The sequence below is a fragment of the Phyllostomus discolor genome, chromosome X (assembly GCF_004126475.2).
Source record: "Phyllostomus discolor isolate MPI-MPIP mPhyDis1 chromosome X, mPhyDis1.pri.v3, whole genome shotgun sequence".
Classification (NCBI taxonomy): Eukaryota; Metazoa; Chordata; class Mammalia; order Chiroptera; family Phyllostomidae; genus Phyllostomus; species Phyllostomus discolor.
The window spans coordinates 64,037,097-64,045,174 of NC_050198.1; positions in this window are offsets into that span (position 1 = coordinate 64,037,097).

The following is an 8,078-nucleotide window of genomic DNA, read 5'->3' on the forward strand; positions in this document are numbered from 1 at the left end:
GACTTGTAATGTAGTTTGATATCAGGTATTGTGATCCCTCCTACTTTGTTTTTCATACTCAAAATTGCGTGGCTATTTGGGGTCCTTTATGGTTCCATATATATTTTTGAAATGTTTGTTCAGTATCTGTGAAATATGTCATTAGTATTTTAATGTAAGTCCCAATGAATGTATAAATTGTTTTGGGTAGTATGGACTTTTCTATGATGTTAATTCTACCAATCCATAGACCCAGTATATGCTTCCATTTATTTGTGTCTTAATTTCTTTCTTCAGTGTTGTGTAGTACCCTGAGTACAGATCTTTACCTCCTTGGTTCAGTTAACTCCTAGGTTCTTTATTATTATTGTTGCTATAGCAAATAAGATATTTTTTTCCTGATTTCTGTTTCTGATATTTCATTGTTGGTGTACATAAATGTCTTCAATTTCTGAATATTGACTTTGTATCCTTTTGTTTTGCCAGATTCACTTATGAGGTTGAGTAGTTTTTGGTGGAGTTCATAGGGTTTTCTATGTACCCTATGATGTCATTTGTAAACAATGAGAGTTTTACTTCATCGTTTCCAATTTGGATGCCTTTTATTTCTTTTTTGTATCTGATCACTCTGACTAGAACCTCTAGTACAATGTTGAGTAGAAGCAGTGAAAGCAGACATCCTTGCCTTGTTCCTGATCTTAGTGGAAATGCTGTTAGTTTTTGCCTGTTCAGTATGGTGTTAGCTATAGGTTATTCATATATGGTGTTTATTACATCGAGGTATGCTCCCTCTACTCTGTTTGCTGAATGTTTTTATCATAAAGGGGTATGGTACCTTATCAAATGCTTTTTCTGTGTCTATTGATAGGATCATGTGACTTTTGTCTTTCCATTTGTTTATGTGATGTATTATGTTTATTGATGTGCAAATATTGTACCATCTTTGCATCCCTTGGATGAATCCCACTTGATCATGGTGTATGATCTTTTTAATGTATTGCTGGATGAGGTTTGCCAATATTTTGTTGAGGATTTTAGTGTCTATGTTCATAAGTGATATTAGCCTGTAGTTTTCTTTCTTTGTCTTGTCTTTATCTTATACTATGTCTTTATCTTGGAATTATGATGATGCTAGCCTTATGAAAAGAGTTTGGGAGTCTTCCCTCTTCTTGGATTTTTTTGAATAGTCTGTGAGGGATTGAGGTTAGCACTTTCTTAAATGTTTTGTAAAATTCTCCTGTGAAACCATCCAGTTCAAGGCTTTTCTATGCTGGGAGTTTACTGATGACTGCTTCAGTTTCACTAGCTGTTAGTAGTCTGTTAAGGCTTTCTGCTTCTTCTTCATTCAATTTTGGAAGATTATATTTTTCTAGAAAGTTGTATTTTCTCTCAGGTTTTCAAATTTATTGGCATATAGTAGTTCATAGTAGTTTCTTAAAATCCTTTGTAATCCTGTTTTGTTAGTTTTAATCTCTCATGTTTGATTTCTGATTTTATTTATTTTGGTTCTCACTCTTTTTTTCTTGATTAATCTGGTTAAAGGTTGGTTGATTTTCTTTATATTTTCAAAGTACCAGCTACTGGATTTATTTATCCTTAGAATTGTTCTTCTAATCTCTATGCCACTTGATTTTTCCCTGACTTTCATTATTCCTTTCTTTTGATTCTCTCTGTGCTTTGTTTGTTGTTCCTCCAGTTCTTATAGATGTAGTGTTGTTGTTTATTTTACATATTTCTATCTTTTTTTACTATTTTAATTTTATTTTAATCATTGTTCAAGTACAGTTTTCTGTCCTTTACTCACATCCCAGCCCACCCACCCACCCCTCCCCACCTCCCTCCCATTTCCATCCCCCCCAGGATTTGTCCATGTGTCCTTTATACTTGTTCCTGTAAACTCTTCCCCTTTTCCCCTGAAATTCCCCTGAAATTCCCTCCCCTCTGGTCACTGTCAGCCTGTTCTCTATTTCAGTGTCTTAGGTTTTATTTTGCTTGTTTGTTTTGTTATTTAGGTTTCCTTTAAACGTGAGATCATATGGTATTTGTATTTCTACATTTTATAGGTAGGCCTGTATCACTATGAAATTCCTTCTCAGTACTGCCTCCACTGCATCCAGTAAGTTTTGGACTGTTGTGTGTTCATTTTATTTTTTTTGTGTGTGTGTTTTTTTAAAATTTTATTTATTTATTTTTAGAGAGGGAAGGGGGGGAGAGAGAGAGAGAGTGAGAGAGAGAGAGAGCGAGAGAGAGAGAGAGAGAGAGAGAGATCAGTGTGCCCATAGCCTGCAACCTAGGCATGTGCCCTGACTGGGAATTGAACCTGCAATGCCTGGTTCGCAGCCCGTGCTCAATCTACTGAGCTATGCCAGCCAGGGCTGTGTGTCCATTTTAGTTCATTTCCAGAAACTTTTGGATTTCTTCCTTGATCTTATTGTTGGACCATTCATCATTAAATAACATGTGATAGAGTCTCCATGCATTTGTATATTTTTTAGTTTTTTTTTTCCATTAGGTTTGTTTCTTGTTTCAGATTCTGGCGGTCTGAGAAAATGCTTGATATCATTTCAAATTTATTGAATTTGTTGAGACTTGTTTTGTGCCCTATCATGTGGTCTATCTTTGAAAATATTCCATGTGCATTTGAAAAGAATGTGCATTTTGACATGGCTGGTTCATTCAGTGGATTGAGTGCCAGCCTGTGAACCAAAAGGTTGGCTGTTTGATTTCCAGTGTGGGCACATGCTTGGCTTATGGGCCAGGTCCCTAGCTGGTGGCACACAAGAGGCAACCAATCATTGTGTCTCTCTTGCATGTATATGTTGTTCTTCCTCTCTTTCTCCCTCCCTTCCCCTCTCTCTAAAGTTAAATAAATAAAATCTCTTTTAAAAAGAATGTTCATTTTGCTTCTTTGAGATGAAAGGTTCTCTATATATATCAGTTAAGTCTATGTGATCTAGCCTGTTGTTCAATGCTGCATAATCCTTGCTGATATTTTGTTTGGAAGATCTATCCATTGTTGATAGTCAGGTTTTAAAATGCCCTGGTATAAGTGTGTTGCTGTCTATCTCTTTCTTGAAGTCCTCCATGATTTTCCTTATATATTTAGGTACTCCTATGTGGTGTGTATATACATTTACAATGTTTATATTTTCTTGATGGATTGTTCCCTTGAGTGTTATGAAGCGCCCTCCATTGTCTCTTTTTATGTCCTTTCTTTTCAAGTTTCTTTTGTCTAATATAAGTATGCTACCCTGTTTATTTTTCCTGTCCATTTGCTTGAAATATTTTTTCCACGCGTTCACTTTCAGTCTGCATAGATCTTTTATTCGGAGGTGGGTTTCTTGTAGGCAGCATATCTGTGGGTCATGTTTTCTTACCATTCAACTATACTATGTCTTTTGATTCAGGCATTTAATCCATTTACATTTAAGGTTATTTTTGATAGATACTTATTCACTGCTATTTTTTTCCCTTAGGACCTGTGTTCTTCTCTCTCTAACTCTTTACTTTCACCATCTTAAATCAGACCCTTTAGCATCACTTACAGTGCTGATTTGGTGGAGATGTATTCTTTGAGCCTTCTTTTGTCTGGGAAGCTCCTTATTTGGCCTTCCATTTTAATTGAGAGCCTTGCTCGGTACAGTATTCTTGGTCGTAGGCCTTTGTTTTTCATTACTTGGAATATTTCTTACCATGTCTTCTGGATTGTAGTGTTTCTGTTTACAAGTGAGCTGCTAGCCTTATCAGAGCTCCCTTGTATGTTACTTCCTGTTTCTCTTTTGCTGCTTTTAAGATTCTCCCTTTGTCTGTAAATTTGGCATTTTAATTATGATGTGTCTTTGAGTAAGCCTCTTTGGGTTCATCTTGATTGGGACCCTCTGTACTTCCTGAACTTGTGTCAATTTTTCCCTCTCCAGTTTCTGGAAGTTTTCTGTCACTATTTTTTCAAACACAGTTTCTTTCCCTTGCTCCTTTTCTTCTCCTTCTGATATTCTTATGATTCGAATGTTGATGTGTTTCATTTGCCTTGCAGTTCATTTATGCTATCTTCACATTTTTTCAGCCTTTTTGGTGCTTTTCTTTTCACCTTGGTATTTTTTTCCACTTTGTCTTACAGCTCACTAATTTGGTCTTCTGCTTCACCCAGCCTGCTTGTAATTCCTTCAAGTATATATTCTATTTCAGATATTGCATTCTTCACTTCTTCTTGGTTTTTCTTTGTAGTTTTCAATTTCCTTTAGCATGGTGGTGTAGTTCTCACTCAGTTCATTGTAACTGTCACTGAGTTCCCTGAGCATCCTTATGATCATTGTTTTGAATTCTTTGTCTGATATTTGCCTTGCCTCCATTTCATGTAGCTCTTTTAGCAGGGATTCTTCCACTTCTTTATATTGTGGGTTCTTTCTTTGTCTCCTCACTTTAGGTTACTCTTTTTATTTGTTTCTGTGTTTCCAGATTCTCTGCTTTGTCTGCTGTCTTCATGGGTTGAATTTCTGTGGTAGGGGTTCTGTGGGACTCAGTGGTGTTAACTCTGATCTCCTTCTCTGGATTCTCTAGGGTTGCTTTTTCTTCCATTTGTATTAGCTCTCTTGTTTTACTTGGGATTTACATGTTGGTGGCTCCTTTGTTGGTGGGTTCTCCCCTCCAATATCTTACTGTAAGTCATTAGTCCCATCTTGTCTTATATGCTGTTGTACATGTGTTGGTTAATAAAACAATATTACCAGACAACCAAACACATGCCAACAACAGTAACCCACCTACTACATCAGCAATCTCAACTGTGATTGCACTAAGATTAACAAAGGTGTAGATAGTTTGCAGATATTATATGATATATCAAAGAAAATATAAGATGAATAAAATAGAGGAAAATGTCGTTGTGTGGTAAGAGGGAGATGAAGTGATAAGAGTTGGGATAGAACCAATGAGAAGAAAGGTAGAGAACAAAATTAAAAACATAAGTAAAACATGAAAGGGCTATAGGAACAATGGGGTAAGAAAAGGGAAGGGTATACTATGTGCTCTGAGTAAGACTGTAAAGGTACTGTACCAAAGGAAGCAAAACTGCAGAAAAACTACAGCAAGGTCAATAGCAAAAACAGCTGAATGAAGTTTAATAAAGGTGGAATAGGAATAAGAATATTGTAGAAAAGCAAAAAGTGAATATGAGATGTCTACAGTAAAGGAAAATGGTTTTGAGAGGATGGGGAAAATGATCTGGTAAAGTAAGGAGTAAAGCCCAGGTTGGGAGAGGGAATAAAAAAGGGAAAGAGAAAACAATGAAATAAAATTCCTCACTCAACTGATCAGGGGCAGGGGAAAGACAAATGTAGCAAGACAGCAAGAGAGTATTTCATGGAATTTAAAGTACAAACAAATAGTTGACAAATAGCACTTACTTTAGGGAAGTATAGCAATAACTGGTATTTCAGCTAAGTAGGCAGTTTATTAAATGTGGAAAAGAGATAAGACTCTTATTAGAAGGGATAGAGAATTTGAGCTGACTTAAGAAAGAAGAATGCTTATGTGAGGTTAGATAGAGGACGAGAAAGTGAGGGATAGAAATTTGGCATAGTGTGAGAGAAAATAAAGTTTATACTGTAGTAATAAAGCTCCAGAAGATGGCAAAATGAATTAAGACCAGGGAAGGGTGCCCTGTGGGATTTGGAATAACAAGAGTATGATAAGAAATATATAATCTGAGTAAAACAAATAAAAAGTAAAAGACCAAAACTAGTATGTTATTTGCAGTGTGAGTGAAGTGAAAAAAAGAAAAATTAATATGCAATTTGAGAAAGCCCTAGCTGGTGTAGCTCAGTGGATTGAGAGCCAACCTATAAACCAAATAGTCCCTGGTTTGATTTCAAGTCAGGTCACATGTCTGGATTGGGCCATGTCCCCAATAGGGTGTGTGTGAAAGGCAACCACACATTAATGTTTCTTTCTTTCTCCCTCCTTTCCCCTCTCTTTAAAAATAAATAAATAAAAATCTTTAATATAAAAGAAATAACTGAAATGGTATCATGTACAGACATACAAAGAAACTATGGCAGAGGCTACAGCTCCTTTCCATATTTATGAATATTATCCATTGAAATCTTAAACAAGAAAAAATGACAAATATGGCATGAAAGAACAAATATTTTTAATTCCATATGAAAGGGAAAATAGAAAAAAACAAAAGGGACAGTAAAAAACTAAATAAATGGAAGGAAGAAAGAGAAATAAAAAGAAATTCAAGTTCTGTTGAAGAGCAAAGTGAAATTTCTATCAGCTCTTGGTGTTCCACTTTTGACTTCTTTCTGGGTCTGTCTCTGGTTTTCTCTCAGCTCCAGATCTTACTGTCTATTCTTGAGGAAAATCAAACAAACAAATAAACCCTGTCCAGCTGGTTTTACAGAGTTCCAGGTTCCTGCAGGCAGAGGGGGCTGGGGTGTGTTTTCTCCTTTCCTGTGGTTCTGCAATGGTGGGGGCTCAGACTGGGCTAAAATAATCACAAATGCCCAGTTTCCAGCCCATGCCCTTAGAGCTCTGTGTGGCCAGCACTCTCCACTCTGTGCATTTGCACCTGGATGGCTCCAGGAAGCCACCTCTCTTTGCACCCCTTTGATCAGTTAGTGAGGTACACTGAGTGGTAGTAAATCACACCCGACTCCTTTTTGTTGGCTGGGCTGCTGCACACTGGAGGTCCTTGCAGTGAACACCTCAGATCCCTTTTGGAAAAAATCTCTTTAGCACCACAGCCCCTCCAAGCCACTGCCAGAATTTCCACACTGTCCAACCATCTAGAACATCTAGAGTATCCGGGTCATGGCCAGTCATGGCCCACCTCCTTTCCCAACTCCAGATGTTGCTGAGATCCCCCAAATTCTCTGGCAATGTCCAGGCCAGAGACCACCATCTCAGTCTGGATACTCCTATGACTGTGTGTTGCTTGCTGCCTTCCCTCACTTCCCCCAGGTACTTTATGCATCCAAGTCACTGTGGATCTGGGACTCCCCCACCCTGGGAGGGGAGGGAGCCACTAGGCTGCTATCACTGACCAGACTCCTCCAAGCCGCAGCCACAGTCTCTGGTGCCAGACTCAGAGACTTTCTCACAAGCCTCTAAAACCTCTTTACTGCCTGTTTTGAAGCACCCTCTGCACACTTTGGCCTCCAAACTTCATATCAGCTGAGATTCTGTTGGCCGTTCACTTTGTTTTTCAGATCGATTAAGTGTCCCATTTGAGTGTACAAGCAAGTAGGCTCAGCTCCCACCTACTTTGCCGCCATCTTTAACCTCACTTTTTTTTTTAGCTAAAATGTGTTTTAAGGTAAATATTCTAATTCTCTGTTCAAAGGTATAAACTTTACTTATTTATCAATAGGTGATATAGATAAAAGTATTTGAGAGGTTTCCTTCTTTCTTGAATATGGAAACAAATAATTATTTTCAAAACTCAGCAGATTCAATTAACCAATATAATTTTATGGCCAATAATAACACTTGTTATTTTGTATCTTAAGATAAGATAATCAAACTCATGCCTGAAGTTATAAACTGACTGGCACAAGAGTCAGGAATTTGTTTTTAGTATCCCATGTTCAGAATGCATATATTTAAAGCTATCATATGCTTTAGTTTGGGCTTCTATAGAACTGAGGAAGTTAGAAGTAGAATCACTATTAATGATGTTATTGTGAACAAAATTCACCTGTAGGAAAAATGTAGAATTGTTCAAAAACACACATCGCTAGACATTAGGCTAGCCAAGCCTATTTTCTGCTTCTATATTGTACAGACTATTTTTCAAGATGTTGGAAATGCATAAAAATATATTGCTCATTTTTAATTTTCTTCAAATGTAATCCTTCTATGAATACCAAAATAAATAAATTATCTTGATTTCTTTATTGTGCAATTTCTGAATGGACTAATTTGATTTGTCTCTTCTTTTGCTACGTCACATACTTTGGATCTAAGAATATTTTCAAATTTTGTGTATTTTGTTGCCTTCATTTTACCTATTATTTTACCTATATTTTTTCAAAGAGAGTAAAATTTAAATATTTTAAAATAATTTTATTTTTCAAGTAAAGTTAATATACAATATT